This window comes from Notothenia coriiceps, unplaced genomic scaffold, assembly GCF_000735185.1.
Source record: "Notothenia coriiceps isolate Sejong01 unplaced genomic scaffold, NC01 NC01_scaffold00000339, whole genome shotgun sequence".
In the NCBI taxonomy this organism is placed as follows: Eukaryota; Metazoa; Chordata; class Actinopteri; order Perciformes; family Nototheniidae; genus Notothenia; species Notothenia coriiceps.
Window position 1 is genome coordinate 22,878,535 of NW_011333040.1, and position 22,507 is coordinate 22,901,041.

Here is a 22,507-nt window from a genome sequence, read left to right on the forward strand (position 1 = left end):
TACTCAACAATAACACACAATTATCCTTGTTTTTATCTATTCGTTTAGTTCTATAATCTTGGGCTTTTTAGCATGCTTTTTAGCCGTAAATAAAGTCACCGGAAATTAAATAACCGGAACCGCTACGGATACACATACTGAACTGATTACACCAAAGATCCTCAGCTATGGTTTAAGCTCAGTGATTGGATTGTTTAGCCGCAATGCACGTTGGGATGTGGTGTTTATGCGATATGAAAACCGAAAAACATTAAAATAAATAAATAAATAATACTTTAATCCGAGTGTACTTGCTTTTCTCTTTGGAAGTCATCACATAATGGCATTGTAATACACGGTTTGACTACATTAAATATTACACATCTGCCTTAGTTCTTTATTTATAGAGCCCTGATTAGAAGACCTTTGGAGAAACTGGAAGAACTGCACCGAAATTGAATATGTGACGTGAATCATAAATATATCAGCAATTAAACAACATCTTCAATTTCTCTTCACACAATACAGCACGTCTCCTTGCAATATCAACATTAATTCGGCTGACTTTTATATTTGATCCAATTGGTAGATAGGTTATATCTACCCCATAACGGTGCACAGCTGATAGAAAAGGACTTTTTAAAGATATTACTGATTTTCTTTGAATATAAGAATGTAAATACTGAGTTGAGAGAATAGTCAGGGGATTTGGGTGATGGGAGACACATCTATGTAATCACAATTCCATTAGCTTACCATTCTGTCTGTGATGTTTTACAAATCAGATATTAATGTGTAGAAGTAAAACATGATAAATAGTATAGCAATATGCTGTAAAATTATGTGAAAACATGAATAAAACTACACATCTTCAGATGTTATACATACACAAGTGTCCTATACTAAAAATACAAAGTTATTATGGCATTCTATGCTGTGTGTACCTTGTGTGCACCGTCTAGTGGTTAAAGCACGTTATTGAATTATTTTTCCATACAAAAAATAGGGTGAAAGTAGAAGTTCAATGATAGAAATATAGAATATAAATAATCAAGAAGATACTGTAAGTGATCTCTACAATAAAACAGTTTAGTGCTGGATGTCCAAAGATATTAATAGGAGGATGTGTAAAACAGAAAAACGAATTAACCTTTATTTAAACATTAAAGAATACTTTAGGTTAAGGTCTTCTTTTAAACAAGAGAAAAGCTTTGGGGGTATCTACTATGTTGAAGCACTTATTTTAACTGATATTATACATATTAATTATACTCCTTTAAGATGTATATAGATAGTATAAGAAATATGCAGAATTTTACAGTTTAATGGTGGAGGTATACACACATATTGATAGATGTCTTGTAATGCACTGTTGAGGAACCTGCGATCCAAGTTTTTCATTCATTGCATAACTACACCGTAGTTGTGTATATGATATGTCAATAAACCTTAGAAAATCTTGAAATCTTGAAAGGGATGTGCAAAATAACCATTATATGCAGTTTTTAATGAACTATTAGTAGAGAATAACGAGTAATGAATATGCTTTAGTCTTCTCAAGCACCAACTATCAAATATGTCGCCTGGCGCCTACGTCTGTTTCCTGTTACTTTATTTGGAAATTCAGTTCCTGACGGACGCCAAAAAAGCCCAAGATTATAGAACGAAACAAATACATAAAAACAAGGATAATTGTGTGTTGTTGCGGAGTAAATAACAGTGTGTTATTTAGAAAAGAATAACAAATTAGAAGGAAAAAAGGATTTAAAAAATACAGATTTCAGTATGAGCGCCATTTCTTTTCCGCGCAGACAGCAAAATAAGTCCGGCATTATACGATTTAAAATAACAATAATCGTGGCTTGATATTGAGTAAGAAAATGTTTTTATGAGCCCCACAACTTCCGGTCTTCCAAGACCGACCGGACAAAAAGACGTGGTGCAGGCACGAAACAGCACACTACCAATAGAAATACATTGCTTTTAAAATCGTTCTGTGACACACAAAAAAAGGGGAAAATCGTGTTGATGAACACGAATCAATAGATTAAATGTCGTGACTATAACACGAAATGCCGTGAGACTGGGTTGTTGTGCTAGTGTTGCAATTAGTTATTGACATAGTTTAATTAGTTATTGGTAGTTAAGCTAAACTAAGAAAATGTTTTAAGTGTTGCAGCTTAACATTTTCCAAATCTCTTAGCAGCTAGCTACAGTATAAACAAGATACAGCTTTCAACAGAGTTAGCTTCTATTATGACAATCAGGTACATTTTTAGAGCACATTGGAAAATCTAGGTAAGAACATGTTGCTTTTTAACATTAACTAACTAGTACACAGATATATCAAAATATTAGGATTGTATTCTTAACATTTGTGTTATTGATGGAGGTTGTGTCACATGGACGTGATTATGAGACAAATACACTCCATACAACATCAGAAGGACACGTCTCTACTCACCCAGAGCCGTGCAGGTTCTGGTCCAGGCTCTTGTCATCTCATACCTTGACTTGTGCATCTCTCTCATGGCTGGTCTACCTGCCAGTGCCATCAGACCTCTGCAGCTCATCCAGTATGCAGTATCACTCTTCAACTCTCTTTCTACCAGTTGGTGTAAAAAAAACAACCTTTTTCGCCCGCACCTAGCCTTAGATGTTTAAAATAAATCTCTATTCAGTACTCAATGTTTGACATATTTGAAGCCAATGCAGTAGCACTTACAATGGTATTACAAGCTCATTTACTTGCAGCATTCTTTTTTTATTCTTCAGTTCTTCATTGTTGATTGCACTTGTACAATGTAATAATGTAATAATAATGGACCTATTCAATCCATTAAGTATATGCGCAGTTTGCCAATTTATTTATTATTTATAATAAGCGTGATAAGACACTAAACTGCTTGAATAATACAGTGTCATATATGTTATTTTGTGATAAGGAAAACAAGTGATTCTCCACCATGGTGATGTACATGAGTCCTGGGCCTTGATCTCTGCAGCTGGACACTATTGTCCAAGTTTATGGATGTTTTACATATTGCCCTTGGACTTTTTGCATTTCGTTCTAAAGAATAATGTGTTAAATTCCATCCCAACACTGAAGCTCTCATTCAATCTGCAGTCTAATTACAATATGGCCATGGTTATGGCAAATCACATTTAGCAACAATCAAACAAAAGCCAGATACACACGACACATCATCAGCCATCATCATCATCATAGCCTTTATTCTGAGAACCAGGTATTTAATTAGCACATTTGAGAACGTGCAAGCTTACAGTATGTACGTCCACATCGAATGCTGACGAGCAGTGAACTCAAACCAGATTGTGGACATTAGCCAGTAAGAAACAACTGGCGTATTCGTCCTCTCAGGTCTCATGCATGCAGACCAAATAAATTAAGGAGAGTCCATAATGCTCAGCTCACCTTACGATTGCACAGCAGCGGTTAAAATCAACAGTCAGCCTGCAGAGCCCCTGAAATGTCTGGACCTGCCAGCATGACAGTGATTGGACTATCGGTGAGTTGCCTGCACAAAATGTTTGGTAGCTTTTCTCACAGCCGATGTAGTATAATATCTAGTAGCACTGGAGCGTGAACATTTAACTAACAGTCTGCCAAGGGCATGTACTTTTTATAAACACACACAAACAAGCCTTCTCACCCACCAACCAAAACATAAAAAGTTGTTACATTTTAATGAAGATTTTGGCAGCCGATAGGGATAGTTCAGATGTTTTGAAGTTGTATGAGATCCATATTTGGTGTTTTACCTGAAGAGGTGGCGATCACGGAAACTAAGCAGTGTATGGCTGAGTACGGGCAGCAGCAGCCATTCCAACTATTGAAGCCTTGATTACTTTATTAACTTCGAAAGACACCAGACCTCTTTGCCAAAAACTTGTATTTTACTTCGCAAACCAAAGGGGTTGCTGATATGCCTGAATAATTACGTTTGTTTGAGTTAATGTGTGTCTTTGGTGTTTTTAAAGGGTTAGTTCGAATTCGCCAAGGTCACACAAAACGCCAACCATCTAACGGATCGAGCCAGCGTTTGACAAACACAGTTATTCTACCTTGTACTCGTCTACGTCTGGATGGATAAAGTGTGTTCACTTAGGTGCTGACTGACAGCAAGGTAAAGCATTGAAGTGTTAAACTAAAGACGATTCCTTTGGGCTGCTAAAATACATTTTGCCGCCGCTGTGTCCGCTTCATTACATTGCTTTGCTCCTGTGCCTCAACTCTAGTCTGTTCCTCCAAAATGAGGGACGTGGAGGTGGAGACCACCGAGAGTACACAGACTAGGGATAAGTACCTTAAACAACCCCATTTCATAACTACCTTTTTTAATAAAAAGGTATTATTATAAGGGGTTATTAAACTGCATCCTAGACTTCAAGCAGAAAGACAAGTCCTGTCAACGATCTGGCAAACCATTTTCTCAAACAGGTTATTTTATGCCTCCTTGACTTTCTGTGGAACTTCATCTCTCAGTGAGGAGAGCCAGGCACTTGTAAGTTATTTACTCCAAACTCCCTTGTGCTCTCTGTTCAAAGGGCTAAGGTTATCATCATCATTTTCCAGGCTATAGCACTCTCAGATGTTGCACTAATTGTTTCGCTGAGAAAACACATGCATCAATCCGAAGCTTACAAGATAACATTAAATGCAACGCAAGCACAGGAGAATCATTTGAGTATCGTTGCATTTTTCACGTTTCAAGGTCCTATTGAATCATTGATGTTATATGCTGACGCTCTGCATTGTAATTATAGGAGACACTGATCTTTGCTTACATTTCTGTCTTTTATGTATACAATTCTAGGTTAAAGTCGTGGCAGACCTGCACACACCAGAATATTCGTGGAGAGCTCTTAAGCAAACTATTATTGTTTTTGATGCACAACTGAAATGTAAGCAGCTGGTTTAATCTCGGCGATGGGTTTCACAACATGGCCCAGGTCCCCATCCCACAGCGAGCAGGGGTCCACATCCACTCTGGGGACCCGAGCAGCAGATGTCTGACCAATTTGTGGACCACTTTGCAAACACTCGCTGTCAAAGCTCGGGCTAACAGTGCCTTGATTAGGCGGAATCATAACCTGCCCAACATGCAGCGCAGATCAGAGTGGAGGTCTAATTAAAAACCATCACTAAAAACATCCATCAGTCTGACAGAGAGGGAGTGAGACTGAGACGAGCAAGAGCCAAAAACATTCCCAAAATGCAAGTGAGACTCCCAGTGATATTATTTATTCACAAGGATTGATTTCTAGACACTGCAGGTAGAGATAGATAGGTAGATGGATACATAGATAGATGGATATATAGGTAGATGGATAGATGGATACATATATGGATGACTTTACAATTGCAGCATTATCAATGATCTGTGCAGCCTTTTATGCACAAGTTCACACTTCAGTTGGAACACAGGAAGCAGCTGAGTGAAAGAGAGACAGAGAGACTTGGGAAGATATGTACCGTGTCTCACTGTTATTCAAAGGACATATAGAGGAAAGGCTTTCACAAATGTGCAGCCTCCTCCTCCCTCTGCTTTAATCCTCTCCATCCTTTACGCCTCAGTCTCTTCTTCTCCAGCCTCAGCCGGCACATTACATTGAGCTTTTTCTCCCTCTTTTTTTTCAGAAAATAAAGCAGCATCTCGGGGGTAATTTATTCAGTGCAAATAGCGGATATAGTTGAGAGCCAGCAGATTTTTTTGTATTAGAGGTGCACGGATGAGCAGGCACGGACTGGTCCGGTGACTAATTGTCATAATAAGGCGCGCAAGTTCGCCAGCGACTCGGGCACGTTTTTTATTTATTTCTCCGTATTACCATGTAGCAGTGCCGCAGCGGGGAGATAATCGGGCGGAGGGAGCAGTTACAGAGAGAGGGAGAGAGAAAGGAGCACATGATCACACAGGCTATCCAGTCACTGATCAACTGGAGCATTCATAATTGCGCTGGCGACAACATATGGGAATACAACAAGGCGAGATTGTGGTCACACCTGCTTCTGGAGGACACCGGAGGACCCGTACGGGGGAAAAGGGCGGCCAGAATCTGAGGGACTTTGCATCAAACACAGCCGAGAGAAAGCGTGGCATCCGAACGAAGCTTCATCCGGTAGGTGAGCTTTGATTAATGTGCACCGACTGCCAATATGCCGTTCATCATCCGATCTGTCCAAAATATACAATAATAATGATCACCCGATCAATGTTTGATTACGATGGCACCAACAAGTATTTGACTCGTATTTGTCTCCTGGTTGAGGCTCGGTGCAAGAGATAATCAGGTCTGTGATTGAAACAATGCAATTGCCTCTTGATTGAGGAATCGTGTTTTATTGAATAACTGGCCGACAACTGCACATATAGGCAGTGGTTTCTGGATCCAGGGCCCAGCTTGGATATAAATCCAAAAAAAGGAGAAGAGACAATAATTAGGCTACATTCGTCTACAATAGGCAGTGAGGGGTATGAAAGAGAGAAAGCAGCATATTGAAGCAGCAAAATGTAAGTTTCCTATTGTGATATTTTACATTTGTACTTTGTATTTAATGTCTGGATTAATTACAATTATTGGAGGGACCATCTAAGCAGTGCTTTCATTGACCATTCTGTAAGTACTGAAATACTCTATAGCCCAATATTCTGGTTTAGGTGAGGACTGTAAAGTTGGTGAGTTCTTCTGTATAACCTGAACGTGCACACACACCCCACCCCCACTGCCGGGTTCCCATTGAGTTATCTGACTTGTGGACAGAATGACTGCATATATTACTCCTGCAGCAGTGCCTCCCACCATGAATGCCCATTAAATTGCTATTAACTTGGTAAAACAGTTGGATGTAATAATGCCGCAGGCTGAAATCAAGACAACGTGCACTAAATCTAAACATGTAACATAGAAATGTTGTGCTTCAGAGCATCAGCCATGGGAAGTGCTCATGTGTGTCCACACCAGGTCCACACAGAATGCTTCATCTGATCCAGAATTTAAATGAAAAACGTGTCCTATTTTAACAGTTTTGCAGCATATTGTTATGTCTGCAAACAAAGCAATGTTCCATCAATATAATCAATAGCTCTTTCAATCCCAAATTTCACACATAAGTGTCTGATTATGACAGGATTTTGACGTCCAACAACTACATTTCAAAAGCAACTCATTTAATAATCCTTTTTGCTGAAGATCAGGATGAAGGTAGATGTGTCTTGAGAAACCTCAGAGGCTGCACTTCACAGAAGCAAAACATAAGACTGATTATGAATTGTATGAATAAGGAACTGCAGAGACTTGATCTAACCTGTGCACATGGCATGCGGGCGATAGACAAACAGATGGCATCTCCAGAGGAATTCATCTTGTGAAAGTTGGAAGAGATATTCTTGGATGGACTGCCCTCTGACTCGCTGGCACAGAGCCCCGGGTCTGGCAGTAATGATGGCATTCATGTTGAATGGCCTCGCTGATTACATTGCTCACTTTTAGGACCTGACTGTACCTTTTAAAACAAAAGTAAAAATCACTGTAGTTGCATTGTAACTGATGCTGCTGCTGCAGAGGGTTGCTGAATTCATTTGCATGGCTTCATCATCTATCAATACATGTGCAGGAATTGTGATTTGCAATTGGTTGTCTATCTCAGGCACAATGCAGCCTCTTCAAGTTGTATTAGGCAATAACACAGTTATTGAAGAGGCCTGAGCAATAATTCAAAATGGTATTATATGTATTGTGCTGAAATTCTATATCCAGATAGAGATAATGTTAAAAACACAAAAAAGAAAGCAATTTACTAATTTCTTAGAAAATCTGAATAGCCACTCAGTTCAATGCAATGAACATAAAGTGCATATTTGGAAATATATTTTCAATATTTCTCTATAATTTCACTTGAAATTGTCCTGTCATTTTACACTAACGTTTTTAGTCGAATGAGAAACATTATGAGAAAATTGAAAAATATTGAATTCACACTGACTGGAGTACATATTATATAGGTTTTAGCAGTATTTCCGAAAATGTATTTTGTGCTGTATATCGTTATTGAGATATCAAATGACCTATAGCATGGAAGATTATACGCCATATAATCCAGCACGATCATTAAATAGTGTGGTTTTCTTATCCATTTGTTTGTAGTCCCATCAGGCACAATTAAGTGCAAGGTATTCGTGATGTAAGGGTCTTTGTGTGGGTTGGCTGCGTGTTATTTGCTCATTTGAAGTTATCCGTAGATACTGCGAGACCCCATTCGAGCATGGGGGTATGGATTTATCTGGACAGAGCACATGGCGGTCCTGTTGGATTTGTTGCGTTGCTGTTGTTCCGGCTCTTTCACAGTGACTGCACTACCGCTGTCTTTTTAATTACTTAAATTCAATCAGGAGAGACTTATTTCTGAGGCAACGAATATGTATTGACATGTGCACAAGGTGATTGCGATTTGGCCCCATCATACAATATATTTTAAGTGGGAGGTGAAGCTGTAAGTAGACTAGGAAACCCCCCATTATGTCTACACTGATGGTGATCGACCGCTATGAAATGAAGACAATGATGAAGATCTGGATTTGACGAGAAGTGGATGAGCTCAACCTGGGCCTTGGATATGATGCAATATCAGCTTTTAATGACAGCTCATGGGAGCTTATAGAAGAATAGATATAACAGCAGAGACACGATTGGATATTGGAGATCATGGCTAAATGTAATTGGTTAACTAAAGGAGTGAAAGCCCGTAATCAGCTGATTAGGTGCAGCTGCAGTAGTAAGAGGGAGAAAAGAGAATGAATGAATGCATTGAACTAGGCTTCATTCCATCAAAGGAAAAAGACAGATGGGTTAAAGAAAATTGTCAGATTTAATAATGTATTTGGTAAGCAGCTATGTAATAGGCGGCATAATATATAGGCAGCCATTCATTATTGTGTCTTTGGATAATGGCCACCTCGCTGTGACCGTAGCAGATCAGAGACTCATGTTGTTGCTGCCAGTGGTAATCTAGTCTCAAATCATTAGGGCTACTTGCAATTGGTTGTTAAAGCAAGTTAACATTAAAACATGCATAAAAGATTTAACAGAAAGACACAAATGAAATGATCCCTACTGGCTTTGTTTCACCTTTTTCCTTCTTGTTACAAAACTGATTCAGATAGCACTGATGACCAAGCTAGCTGCCCTCAGCTGCAGCACTTTTTGCTCATACAGGAAATATGTGAACTCTCTGTCCATAAAACATAACGGCGTACCCATTATATTCATGACAGCACAGTCATTATAGGAGCGACAGCCTTCCCGCTACCCATTGTTGCCATTACAGCTGAACAATTGATGGTTTGCAGTGTCTGTGGTGGGCAGTCAGTGGAAACCTGTCAGAACAGACTGGAGGTGGACTGAGAAGCAGGATTAAAACAGCTCGTGAAAAATAATAAAGTTCAGATTGATTAGGATGGAAAGCACCAGTGTTAACTCATTGTGTGTGAGTGTGTGTGTGTGTCTTTATGACCAGTCTGGGCCCCTGTTCGCTAGCTTCCTAATAGCTTATCAGGGTGTTATATTTAGTTTGGTGTTTGTGTTGCTGACAAGCGAAGTCAGTAAAGTGCCAAGCTCCAATTTATTTGGATCAGCGGTTCTGTAGAGAATTTGGTTAGCGCATCTGCTATAGATGCGCATCATAATCCACACAACAGCGCCGCCACATCGCTAACGGCCACTATGGGACAACTATGTTTTCTTTTTCTCCCGTGTTGCAGTACCACTCGCTGCCTGTACGGTTACTAATGCGTTGGCATTGAATAAAATTCTTGCAAAATGCCTGTGGCAAAGCTCCACATCTTAAGTTATTTGTCATCTTTTAACTGCTCTTTGCATCCAACTGTTTTTGTTGTTTTAAAAAAAAAAGCCGTTCTTGTGCTTCTTGCTGGAGCAGGGACAAACACAGTCCCTCTCTTCTCCAGGGAGAGCACTAGAGGAAACAGAAAATGAAGGAAAGGAATTGGAAGGAATGTCTTTTTGGAACCAGTGAGGTCTTTTTTTGGGTGTTTATGCCCTTGCCACAGGCCTGCGCTGAGCTGGACAGCCTCTTTCTTTGGCCACGTCCACAAAATAATTAGTTACATTACATTTGCAGGGTAAACAGCACGATGAAGCACTGCTGACAAAACTGAGGCTCATTCTCGCAGCGTTAGTCAGCTGGCTGGGAGACAGGAAAAGGGGGCAGCTTGTGACAGGATGTGTCTCTCTACCACCAGCTAATGAAGCGTCTCTGTAGCCCAGTCTTAGCTCACTAATCCAGCTCTCTCTTTATCATGTAGTGAATCCTTCCATTCTGATGATAAATACCTATTAATTTATATGTAAATGCTGGTATTGCATCATCTTCTTTGTGAGAATTTTTGAGCAGCCATTAGTGTATTTCATTTGAGAAAAGTTGGCAACACTTTCTTTTGTGGATTTATCCAGACATTTATTGTAAACTTCCTGCCATCCTGTGCAGCAGACGCCTGAGTTTTACGAGTGCTATTTATTTGGCAGAGCGGGAATGGCGATATCAGCACATGCGCTCCAAAACCCTAATCCTTCCAAGGCAAATAAAACACTAGTGGACATGAATACTGTTCCAATTGTATTCTAATTGCAGTTGATAGCTGTAATGCTGTTTGCAAATGAGAATGAAATATGATATACAAATGAACCAATACCAATCAACAGAAAAGGAGTACATTTTCAACAGACATTGTGGTCACTTTGGATAAAATTAATTGGAGGTTTAGTAAAATAAAAATGTAAACATGTTTTCTATACCAGCTTCAATTCTGCATGTAATTTAGAGGCCACTAAAATACATCTTTTCAGGTGCTTTGATGCTTGAAATGGACATGCAAACATATCACTTTATATGTCATTTCCAAGTATCATAATGTTAATCAATTAATTCAAGTACTGAAAGCATGCAAATAGACCATAATGACCATAAGCATGACATACACAGTGCAAGGTACATTACACAGTGCAAGGTGTTTAATAGTGCTGACACGCTTATGAGTCACACTCAGTGTCAGTTTTGACATGAGAAGAGACAGGTTATGTCTTTTTGAGTCAACCGTCACATATTGTACGTGCACAACTGAGAGAAAAACACAGTCAATCTTAATTTCAACAGACCAACATGGATGTTCATAAACATTATCTTTATTTTATTATCAGTACGATGTCACCGTGAAGAGCAGTAAATACCAAAGCATGTCAACATAATAACTCCCCTACTCTAAACATGACTTGACTCCAAATTCGTCCGGCTCACATCAGGCTTCCACGGAAAAGTAGCTCGCCAAAATATGAGTGATGGCAGGGCATAGATCAGTGAGTCCCAACCTCTAGTTAGAGAGCATGGAAAGATTGTGAAGTGGCTCGAAAAAACATAAGGTTTTAATTTAGCAATATATGCAAAAATGTACAACAAGCTTTGCAGAGGTGTTGATGCAGTTAAATTGGAATTAATGAATAGATATTGAATTAATTCGCAGTTATTAATTTTAACTTTATTGTCAATGCACATTGTACAAGTAGAGACAACAAGGTGCAGTTAGCATCTCTCTATAAAGTGCAGTAGAAGGATTGGTGCAGTGTCATGTAGTATCATATAAGTTTAAATATGATACAAGTAACGCAAAAGTATGTACATTCTGAACAGTATAGTAGTCCTACAGTATAGTAAGTGTATAAACACTAAACAGTTATATAGAAATGTAATACACTAAAAAGCTGGTATAAATAAATGAAATCTAGAATCTATCAGTGGTGAAAAGTCACTAAGTACATTTACTCAAGTATTCTACTTAAGTACTATTTACACATAATTGTAGTATGCAACTTCTAATCGTTACGTTTTTAGAAGCAAATATTGTCCTTTTTACTCATGATATGCTTTTGTAATATCATGCAGCGCTTTACTACTACCCAGTGTTTTCTCAACATTGACAATTTACAACATTCAAATATATATGTTAATGATAAAAACATTAACATGATTAATATTCATTAACATGATTAATATTCTATAATAATACAACACTGGCAAAATATCCATTATCCGTACTGATTACTGATTTGATACAACAAACAAAAACAGAAAATAGCAGCACTACTTTATTTCTGAGACACGAAATTACATAAATAAAATAAATAAACAATAATGTGTGTGTGTAGCGGCCTTTCCTGGTATTGGCTCGATGAAATACTAGAATGAATAAATCATTAACCTCTTGAGAGCTGTTAAAGGCTGATGCCAATTAGCTCTAAATGGCTATAATTGGCCTGATGAATTGGCCTACCACTAGTAAATAAGTAAAGGAAGTTGTGATGTTCAGGCTCACATTGTGAAAGTGAATCACAGACAGCGTCATGATATGAGTAGAAAGAGTAGACAGGAACTGCCCCCCTCTCTGCTGTGCTCGGGCTGTGTGTGCTGTGCATATCTCTCCCTGATTACATCAGCTGTGGCGCTGATATAACCATTTACTGTGGTTCCAGGCTAAAGAAACACAGCTTCCTGCATTCATTTGTCTTTCTGACTATTTTGAATGTCTCCCATTTCTAAATAAGGAAAAAAAACCTCTTGCTGTCCCTCCGAAAACAGGCGATGTGACGCTGTGTGCAGCGATACTGGGGCTGTGCATGCAGAGTGACCGGTTCATCCTCAGATGAAAGCTCTGCCCAGATAAAAGCTGTGAGAGCGGGGGTGAGGGGGTGGCGGTCGCCGTTGCATTGACGTTTTGCAATATGGGGTTTAAAAGTGGTATCCTGCTCTGCGAATTGAAAGTGCAATAACAATAGTTGTGGGAACAATCATCAATAGCTTGCAGCTGCTTGTACTGCGTACTGAGCTGGAATTAAATCGCAATTCTTCTGTCTCAAAAGAGCCTCTGTGCTGCTCGACCACAGGCAATATTATTTACTCCTTCATACATAACACTGCCATGTTGAGAGAGTGGGAAAAAGCAAATTACATCCTCACTCCATTTGAATTTGTCCTTCATTTTTAGAAACAGGCTATGGCTACATTGATGCAGGAGAGGCATGATGCATCAACTCGGCAAATCAAACCTTCTGCTGGCTTTTCCCATTGGAAATATGTTGTTCCGGCATTTGGTCTTAATTTGCTCTGTCCTACGCACTCCTTTATGCCCACACTGACATCTTTTAGATATGCATCTCATAACTGGATTTCAATACAAAAGACCAACTGAATAAAAAAGGTGGTTTTATCTGAGTATAAAATAACAATACCTCTTTCACAATGCAGTCTCATGTATGCAGCCTTGAAAAATAGTAAAAACATTTTTCATATGTTAATAGAATTATATTGTGTAACACAGGAGAGAGACTGCTGGAAGTTGAGGTCAACTTAAATGAAAAGTCACAATAGTAATAATTAATGACATTTCAATCCTAATCTCCAAAAGAACAGCAGCAAACAGTGTTTATTCTGTCCCTATGTCGAGGCTCTAAATGAGACATGGAGGAAGCTTCCTCTGGCCCGATATAGTATTGACATTTGTCGACACTAAAGCGTTTAAATCCAGCACAAGTCACAGAATGTGTCTCGCAGTGATTTAGTGATCTGTTAAACCCCCTTGTACTCTGTAAATCACGGAAATCAGCGTCTTATGAAGAGCCGAAGCATTCATGCTCGGTTCAGTTTGTTCGTAATAAAGCTGTATCTGACATGTGTCGACGAATACCCACAAACACTGTCCGCTCACTCTAGCTGCAGATTGACGCACAGTTTGCTTTGTATGAGCCAAATGTATTATTAAATATTAATAATTCCCATGGGATGGAATATGAGAAAGTCGTATGTGTGTGTCATGGCCGGGCATGTAACATGAAAGGCTTCAGGAAATCTATTAATCTGCAAATCTGCTGCAGCAGAGCGAAGAATATCAAATAACATCATGTCAAATCCAATGTACAGTATGTGATGAAATAGAGTATATTCCACCCACACATGATGTGGACACTCTTCAAAAGAGACAAAAAATGTCTGTGCAGCGCGTGATTGTATAATTGATTGATGGAGCCATTGTCAAAGAGAAGAAAAAAGGCTTTTCCTGTCCCTCAAAATCTAAGGTAATGTCTTTAAATGTCATTTTTTGTCCATTTAAAACCATAATAAAATCACTTCAAAATATATAAAACAGTGAAAAGCAAGTAATCTCAATATTTCAGAATTTTAAAACAGCTTTTTCTTCAATTTTTTGTGTTTAAAATGACTACATAAGGCTCAACAACTGTACAATTAGTTTAGCTGTTAAGCAATGTACTTGTGTTTGGAACATAATGGGAACAGCATCACAATGGGAATGACTCCACCAGTATGCGGCCGGATTTCTTTACTGGAGTGCAATTAGAATAATGATACACATTTATTTGTATAGCAGCTTTTATACAAGAAATCCAAAATGCAAAATGCTTTCACAATAACAGAAAATAGACATAGAGTGGAGATATAAACAGAGATAGAATTTCATAATTTTGCAATGCCAAATTGACATAAAGGCGAGACCTCTCACATAATCTTTCATGTATTCAAATAAAAGCATTCACAAATAACACATCTGTATATACATGTATAGGCTTAATGTTGTTGTTCGTGCACTTATCCGGAATAATGCATGAAAAATCGCTTTGTTGTGGTGATTCTTTTTCACCATTAACATGAAAAAAGCACATTTTATTTCCTTTCCATATCACGCTCACTTCTTCTCCTCAGCATTATTACCTCCTCTCTCTCTCTGATGTCTACCTCTCTTATTTCAGGCTGCCATGTTTTTGGTTATCATCAGAGAGACAAATGAGAAACAAGAGAGAAAGAAAGCCGTGGGGCTCATGTCCTCACATCATCACCAACTCCCTTTATCCCCCCCTCCTTCCTCTTGTTCTCCATCCTCCATCTCTCTGTCTTCCTGAGTGACAGCTGGCAGCCGGTAGGGTACAGCGGGCATGCCAACACAAGTGCAGATATTTGCCAACTGACTTGAGAAAATACACATTTGAACGGGACTCCTGCCTGCTGTAGCTCTGGATCTCCTTTTGCTGCTCTTCTGTGGAAAGCTTAAACACATGAAGAACACTTTACTGTTCCTCCTGCCCGCAGAGCTGTGCGGCCATTGAAACATGCAACAGTTCATCCACAAAAGGCCAGTAAAAGAATCCAGCGGGGATGGGATGGAGGCAGAGTCCACGCTGGAAGACGCCATAAAATCAACCATTGAAGGCAGCAGTGCGTGGAGAAGAATTTATTAAAGAAAAAGTTAGATTGACACCTTAAAATCGATTCCTTATATGATGAGGATGTGCATTCTTTCTGGAAGGCTGCTATGAATAGTTCCTTTTCTGTTTTGACTGGAGCAATAATTAAGATCTGTTTTGTTCCCACTACAGCTTTATTCTTTCCTTTTTCTATTAAAAAGCATTGCCGTTTTAAATTAAGGAGTTTCATATCACAAAGCTAAAGGAAGACCTCTCCTGTTATGACTCCGCAATATGCAAACAGCACCTTTTATTATACAAACAGCATGTGCGGCCTTCTTTTTCAGAAACGCACATATATGGAAAACGCAGCTTCACACTACAGAGAGCACAGCTGATACAGTGATTCTTTAATAATTCCCACAATTTCCTCGTTTTCATGAATTCCCCAATGCCAAACCTCTCTTTCTTTTCATTGCAGCACTCTAAATGGAAAGTGGCATTTGGGTCAGGTTCTCTGGTTGATGTAGACTGCGGCTTTGGAAAAACACGGGATTTGATTAGTGCTTTGTGGAGGCCCGATTGCAGAATTTTACAACAATTTATGGCGGTGCAGAGGGCACTGGTTGCAGAGAGAAAATGACAAGACACAAGATTACATAAAGTACACAGAGTTTAAGAATCTGTGTGCCATTTAATGGAGTGCTTATACACACACTAAATATCCCAATGTGTAATCTGGGATTACTGTTGTGCAGAAGGAGAGCATGTCCAGCACTTCATGCAACGCAAAAATGCGCAAAATAAAAAATAAATGAAACACAAGGCTTAGACTTTAAGGGATAAAGCAGGAGTGGCGCTGATGAAAAACAGAAATACAGGGATTTGTTGTTTTGCTTTGATGGAGGAGACAGACACATGCAGAATCAGAAACTGAGACAGAAACAGCAGCAGTGATAATCTCCTGGAAACATAACATCTGATATCAGAGTGAAAGTTGCTTTTGGTGCCAGTTAAAGGTGTACACATCCAGCAGCAATCTAACAAGTCCTAGCTACCAGGATCGTCGTTGGCCTCGGACATTTTATATGTAGCCCTGGATCTCAAGATCTTCTTTTTTCCCCCAACATATATAGAATATAAAATAGGGATGCTCCGATCGGGCATTTTGGGGCCGATCGCCGGAATCAGTATCGGCCGATACCGATCGCCGATCCGATCGGGTGGGCGGGGCCTATGGGGATCTTCCATTTAAAGTGATGTTTACAACTCAGTTAATGGGGCTCATTTTTATATTGCTTCAGTTTATAATCGTAATGGATCGAAAAGTTCCCATTTTCCAATACATGATGCGCTTCCACAAACAACAAACAACATAATTATTACATTCAAATGAAGTAGGCTACATTATTCAAGTTAACATTAACTTTGGATAATAACACGGGAGAAATGAGCGGAAGCGCTCTCTTTTCCTCTCTCCCTCTCCTGACAGCTCGTCAGTACCCGTCTCATGCAGCTCGCTGATCCAGTAATGACGAGTGACCCGACAGTGAAGAATAAACATATTTATTACTAGTTTAGCTAGTTCCAGAGGTAGGCTAGATAAAATAGCTAAGTGTGTTAGGTCTACAGTAACTCTTAGTGTGTGTTTTTCTCCGCTCACCGGTCCGTCACAGCGAGCTGCAGGATTTCTGCTGCACAATTTTGGGAAAAAATCTAATTGCGATTTTTCTGACAAATATTGCGATTCATTTTGCGATATTTGTTTTTAAGCGACCCAACGGAAGTTTATTGTAAAATGTAGCCATATCTCCGGCTAGGAAGGTCGCATCAACATGCTCCCGTCTCTAGCACCCCCGCAGCCCGAGCTACGAGTGAAAGAACTAAACTTACATGAAACTTCCGTTGGGTTGCTTTAAAGTCAAGCTTCATTTTAAGATTCACCGTTTAATAGATGTAAAACATGTTATGGAGCATTACTAACCTGACTCAGATAGTTTGTTTCACCAAACCATCTAGGAAAGCTCCATTGGAAGCCATTTGGAAAGGGCAGGCATTTTCAAAAATACTTGGCAGGTGATTGGATCAATCTGTCTTATCACCTTCTATCATGGGCCACTTCTGATTGGCTAACAATGGCTGGTACATGTGGAGCACACATGACTGACACACAAGAAAAAAACAAAAAAATGGAATAAAAAAAAATCGCAGGCTTTGCGATTTGATAACCGCATCATTTAAAATCGCGATTTCGATTTAAAATCGATTAATCGTTCAGCCACTTGCATCCCAGCTAGACATTTTTGGTTCTAAAAACATTCTGAGAATGTTAAATTCATTGTTCTAGGAATGTTTTCAGCGGGAAGTTTTCTTTTGGTTCCTAGAATGTTCTTCTGAAAGGTAGGATAACGTTCTCTAAAAACATTCTTAAAATGTTTGGTGATAACCTTCCTAAAATATTTTTGATAACATTGTCAGAACATTATGCCAGGTTATCACCAAACATTTTAAGAATGTTTTTAGAGAACGTTATCCTACCTTTCAGAAGANTTCTCCCCTCCGACACCACTGCCAACGACTCCTGATCCACTCCCAGGACAGAGCCTGCTCTCCTGATGAGCTTGTTGAGTCTGTTGGCATCAGCTGTCTTCACCCCGCTGCCCCAACACACTACAGCAAAGAAGATCACACTGGAGACCACCGAGTCATAAAACATCTGCCACATAGTGCTGCAGACGTTGAAGGACCTGAGTCTCCTGAGGAAATACAACTTCTGTAGATTTTTTTTAACCCAAAACCATTCATCTTTTCCAAATATCACAAAGCAGTTTGACTGTATGAATTTAAAGTGGACCTATCATGCTATATTTGAATAATATATTGTAGGGCCATACCTATATAAAACATGTCTGTGAAGTTTTTTTTTCAAAGTACCGAACAGATCATGCATTTTAGCCATGTCTCATTTCGCTCTATTTGCTCTATTCCAGCCCTGTCTTCACAAGGGCTGATTCTGTGGCAAATGAGCTGCAGCTGACCACGCCCCCCTGCAAAGGAGGGGGGCGAGGCACGAGCGTCATGTTACCATGCTGTTACCATGCTGTTACTGTAGCATGCTGTTACCATGCCACGCAACCTCTCATTCCCCTGATAGGTGGAGAGTTGCCCATAGGCGGAGCACCCGTTTGTCAGAGCAATTTCAAATCTGGATCAGTCTGTATCAGATCCGTTGCAGCCCCGCTTTTATAGATTTGGGTATGGAGGAAAAGAGAGAGGGTTGTGTTTTCTGACACTTGGTGAGTTCCCTGACACACCAGGGACACATATTCATGTATAAAAGACAAAAGTGCATTTTGCATGATAGGTCCCCTTTAACTAAGCAGAAAATGACACATGTTGCTGTGAATTCGTAGGAGAACGCAAGAAAAATGTGTATTTCTTGCATATCATATCATATAACAGTTATGTGATGATACATCGCGCAAAAAAACAAAATCCAAAATTAAATTAACAATATATACATTTCCATGACATTTTAAAAATCATATTTTGGAGGTTTCATATCATTGTTGTGTTTGGATGGTAAGGTTTTCACTATTTATGGGGAGTTCTTTGAGAGGTGAATGTCTGAGCTCAATCTATAAAGTCCAACAAGTGTTTATGTCTACCATTAAACCTGTTGACCTCCATATAATCATCATTTGGTTTCTGGGGGGAAAAAAAATTCTATGTGTGAACACTGTCTCTCTCATGACCTTTGACCACAACACTGCGGCTCTGCCATATTTCCAGGACTGATGACATTTCCTCTCCTGCTATGGGAAATGTAGTCGTCATCCTTCAAAATGCCTGCCCTTGACTCAGCCTACAGAGCAACTCAACCTTGACTTTGTGTCTGAACATCACACCGACAGCAATTTTTCAGGACTAAATAAAAATGCAATTCTTTCACAAGATGAATCGTTTCAGCATAGCCATGTTCTTGTTTTTAAATCCTTTATTTTTCCATTTTGACGTCTGTTCTTGAACGATATACCTGTGAGCAGATCTCCCGTGAGAAGTGTGTAATCTCAATGATTTCAGAATATCTGGATCTTTTTTTTAATGGAGATAAAAAAAGTTGGTTTAACCTCTGATTCAAGGAGTTAAAGCACCTGTCACCTCATTTTTGACACATCACAAAGGACATAACAGTGCAAACTCTGGCGCAACACTTTTACGTAAATTGTGCTTTTGTAAAAAACCTGGGATGAAGATTTTAAGGGACACATTTTCTGTGTCCAAAAATGCCGGTTAAGCATGGATGAGAGACCAAAACGCATAAAAATCTGTCTTTGTTTGGACTTATTGCATTAACTTTAGTACAGCAAATATATTTTACCCAAAACAATCAGTGTCCAACAGTATGGATGAAAATGTGAAGAGATAGGTTTAAATTCAGTTGAATAAATAAATATTTGAGTCTGAAAGGCAGGTTTGCCTTCATTTCTGTAAGAAAAGCAAAGGGCTTGAAAGTCGTGTAATCATTCAAGGTTAAACCTGAAATAACACCCGTTTTCTTTTGGATAGGGACTTAAAGAAGTCCAGTATTAGTAGTTTTGTCTCCACCACATCCTTAGGTAAATATTTAAAATCGAGCAAAATACTACTATATTTACCATTTACTGCAGTTTCTAAGTCTAGGTTTTGGTTCTCAGCAGGTGTGGGTTATTCTTCATTAAAACAGCTTCCTGAAGCTGCAAAAAAAACAACCAGTAACAGTTTTGTTGCAGGCTAAAAAAACAAAAAATGAGCTGAAAGGCGCTAAAAAGGTCTGTAGAGTTAAGGAGACTTGGCTATAAATCTATATTCTTTTGCATACAAGCAATCTTGTCACATTGTATATATATTTATTATAGTCGCTTCAAGTCTGTATTGATTGGATCTAGCGGTTCAGAGGCATCATGGTGTGCCAGGATGCGATGAATGAGGTTACCAGGGGCAGGAACAGTTCAAATACACGAACATGGTGATTAAGGCTGAGAAAAAGGAAAGAAATATTATAAAATATCAAATGTTTTGACCAAATCCCTCCAAATAGATATTGATGAAAATATGGTTGGGATGACCACTTTCACAAAATTTGAATTTTGATAAATAATCATCAGTCATGTGGGTATAATAACTAAGCCGGTAAAAGCAAATAATTGAACAGCTAGAGGAGGAGTGCAGATTTTTCAAGAAAATCTGCAGTAAATTGCATTTAACACTGACAGTGGAATATTAATGTCAAGATACTGTATGGTTTTTTTCATTGCCTTCTGCTTCCAATTTTGCTCGTACACTCCCTTTAAAGACTTCACTTCCCTATTGCAGCATTATCACTGCAGCCCCCTGAAAAACAACCCCCCCACTCATACAACAAAGCACACACACACACACACTCATGCATAGGCTTTCTGCAGTGCCTCTACCTCATTGACCACAGTATAATACTTCATTAGCTATATGGCAGATTTTACCGTCTAAGTGAGATTAGCTTCCTTTGTCTCCCTTTATCCTCTGAAAAGCTCCCTGCCATAAAGCTTCTCTCCAGTCACAAAGCCAATAACCTCAAAGTCAAGAAATGTTATGTATTCCTGGCCTGTTTTTGTATACCCTTTTCATTCCTTTATTTTCAGATAGTGTGCTTTCTGGAAGACATCCATGGCCATATGACTGTAAAGCACGTGAAACACTCCCAGAGGGGTCAGACGCTCCAAATGTTATTAGTTTAAAAGTAAAGAAAGTAGACACTTGTATAAAAAAGGTCTGATGTAATTTTGTAAAAAGCTCATAAATTATAAGTGTAATGTGTTTAGATATTTAACACCTACAGTATTAACAATCAAACTGCTCAAGGCTGTTCCATAAAGGGCAGCCATTTGTCTTTCTGTGTGGAGGAAAGTTAAAAGATTCAGGAGGCAGACCGGGACCACAGAACTCCATTTTAAACCTTCTGAGAAATGTTCAGCGCAATTGATCATCGCACTTCATTTCACAAGGCACAAAGCCTGGAGTGTGGAGAGAGGAGAGCTGGATGGCAGGAGGAGGGAAGGAAATCAGACACAGTAAACCTGTCCATCTGGGCGCCATGTGTGGGCTGTTGGTTATTGCACCCTGGCGGGGCTTCACACGGATGTGTTGCTGTAATCTGACCCGGTGTGGCCGTTGCGACAAGCCATGATTGCTTCCGTTCGCGTGAAGCTACGAAGTTTAGAAATGGCGAGTTATTAATGTTTCTACGCTGCTTTACCATAGCATTGACCATAGCATTGACCATAGCATTGACCATAGCATTGACCATAGCATTGACCATAGCCGACTGCACACGAGCACTAAATGAGAAGCATCAATCTGAAACGACAGATAGAAAAACTTCAACAGAGCTGTGAACAAATAAATGGTCACTTTTATAATGAACAGTAACGGTTTTATGTGAAGACTATGAGTGTTAAACGAAAAGTTGTTCGCCAAGTCGAAATGTCTCTTTTGTAGAGTACAAAGTGAAAACTACAGTTGCACACCCAAATTAAGCTACAGTACAATTTAAAAGCAATGCAACATCTCTTACTTTCAACTTTTCTTTGCATCCGTCTAAATTGTTCTTATTTATTATATTTGTATTCTTTTATTCATCTTTTTCACAGTAGTTTTTTCTTTTGTTTAAACTCTAATGTTCTTACTTTGCTTGTTTACAGCCACATTAAATATTCATGAGTAAATACGGAACAATCAAGTAAAAAAAGGGTTAGAATGGTTTTTATTTTTTCTAAGAGTTAAAAAAAACAACTAACGAATCAGCCCTAATTACGACTCTACTGGTGTGCGTTTGTTTCAGATTGAATCGACAGTAACCAAACAAGTCAGCATCACAATCCTGATTGGTGCACAGAAGTACAGGATATTGCCATTTTGTGTATGAGTCCTGCTTACTTCAAAACAGTGAGGAAAAAAAGTGGAGGATCCCATCACATTTTAGTCAAAGGAAAATAGATTTTCAGGGCCTTTAACATTTCTGTTCTATTGAAGCGTAAGAAGAGTAACCGCATACATCTTTTATTTTTCATTTTCATCTTAAACCACAATTTCTTTGTAATGATTCCTTGCAGGTCTCCTTACAGTGTAAGGGCAGTGCCTTTGCTTGTGAGCCATTTCTGTCACAGTTTGTAAATTATTAATTTAAAAATGATTGACCAGGGGATTGAATTACGGGATTGATTGATCA

General features: G+C 39.0%; 1 protein-coding gene across 3 annotated transcripts in view; it reads left to right on the forward strand.

Annotated features, from left to right (window-relative positions):
* Positions 1-5,829: 5,829 nt before the first annotated feature.
* flrt1a (fibronectin leucine rich transmembrane protein 1a) overlaps positions 5,830-22,507 on the forward strand; it is a 60,886-nt gene continuing 44,208 nt past the window's right edge. For 2 of the 3 annotated variants that reach the window (XM_010775367.1, XM_010775378.1), the window contains exon 1: positions 5,830-6,123. The gene's annotated coding sequence lies outside the window, so the exon portion shown is untranslated. Of the gene's footprint in view, positions 6,128-22,507 lie in introns of all 3 variants that reach the window. The other variant, XM_010775373.1, reaches the window with a different exon arrangement.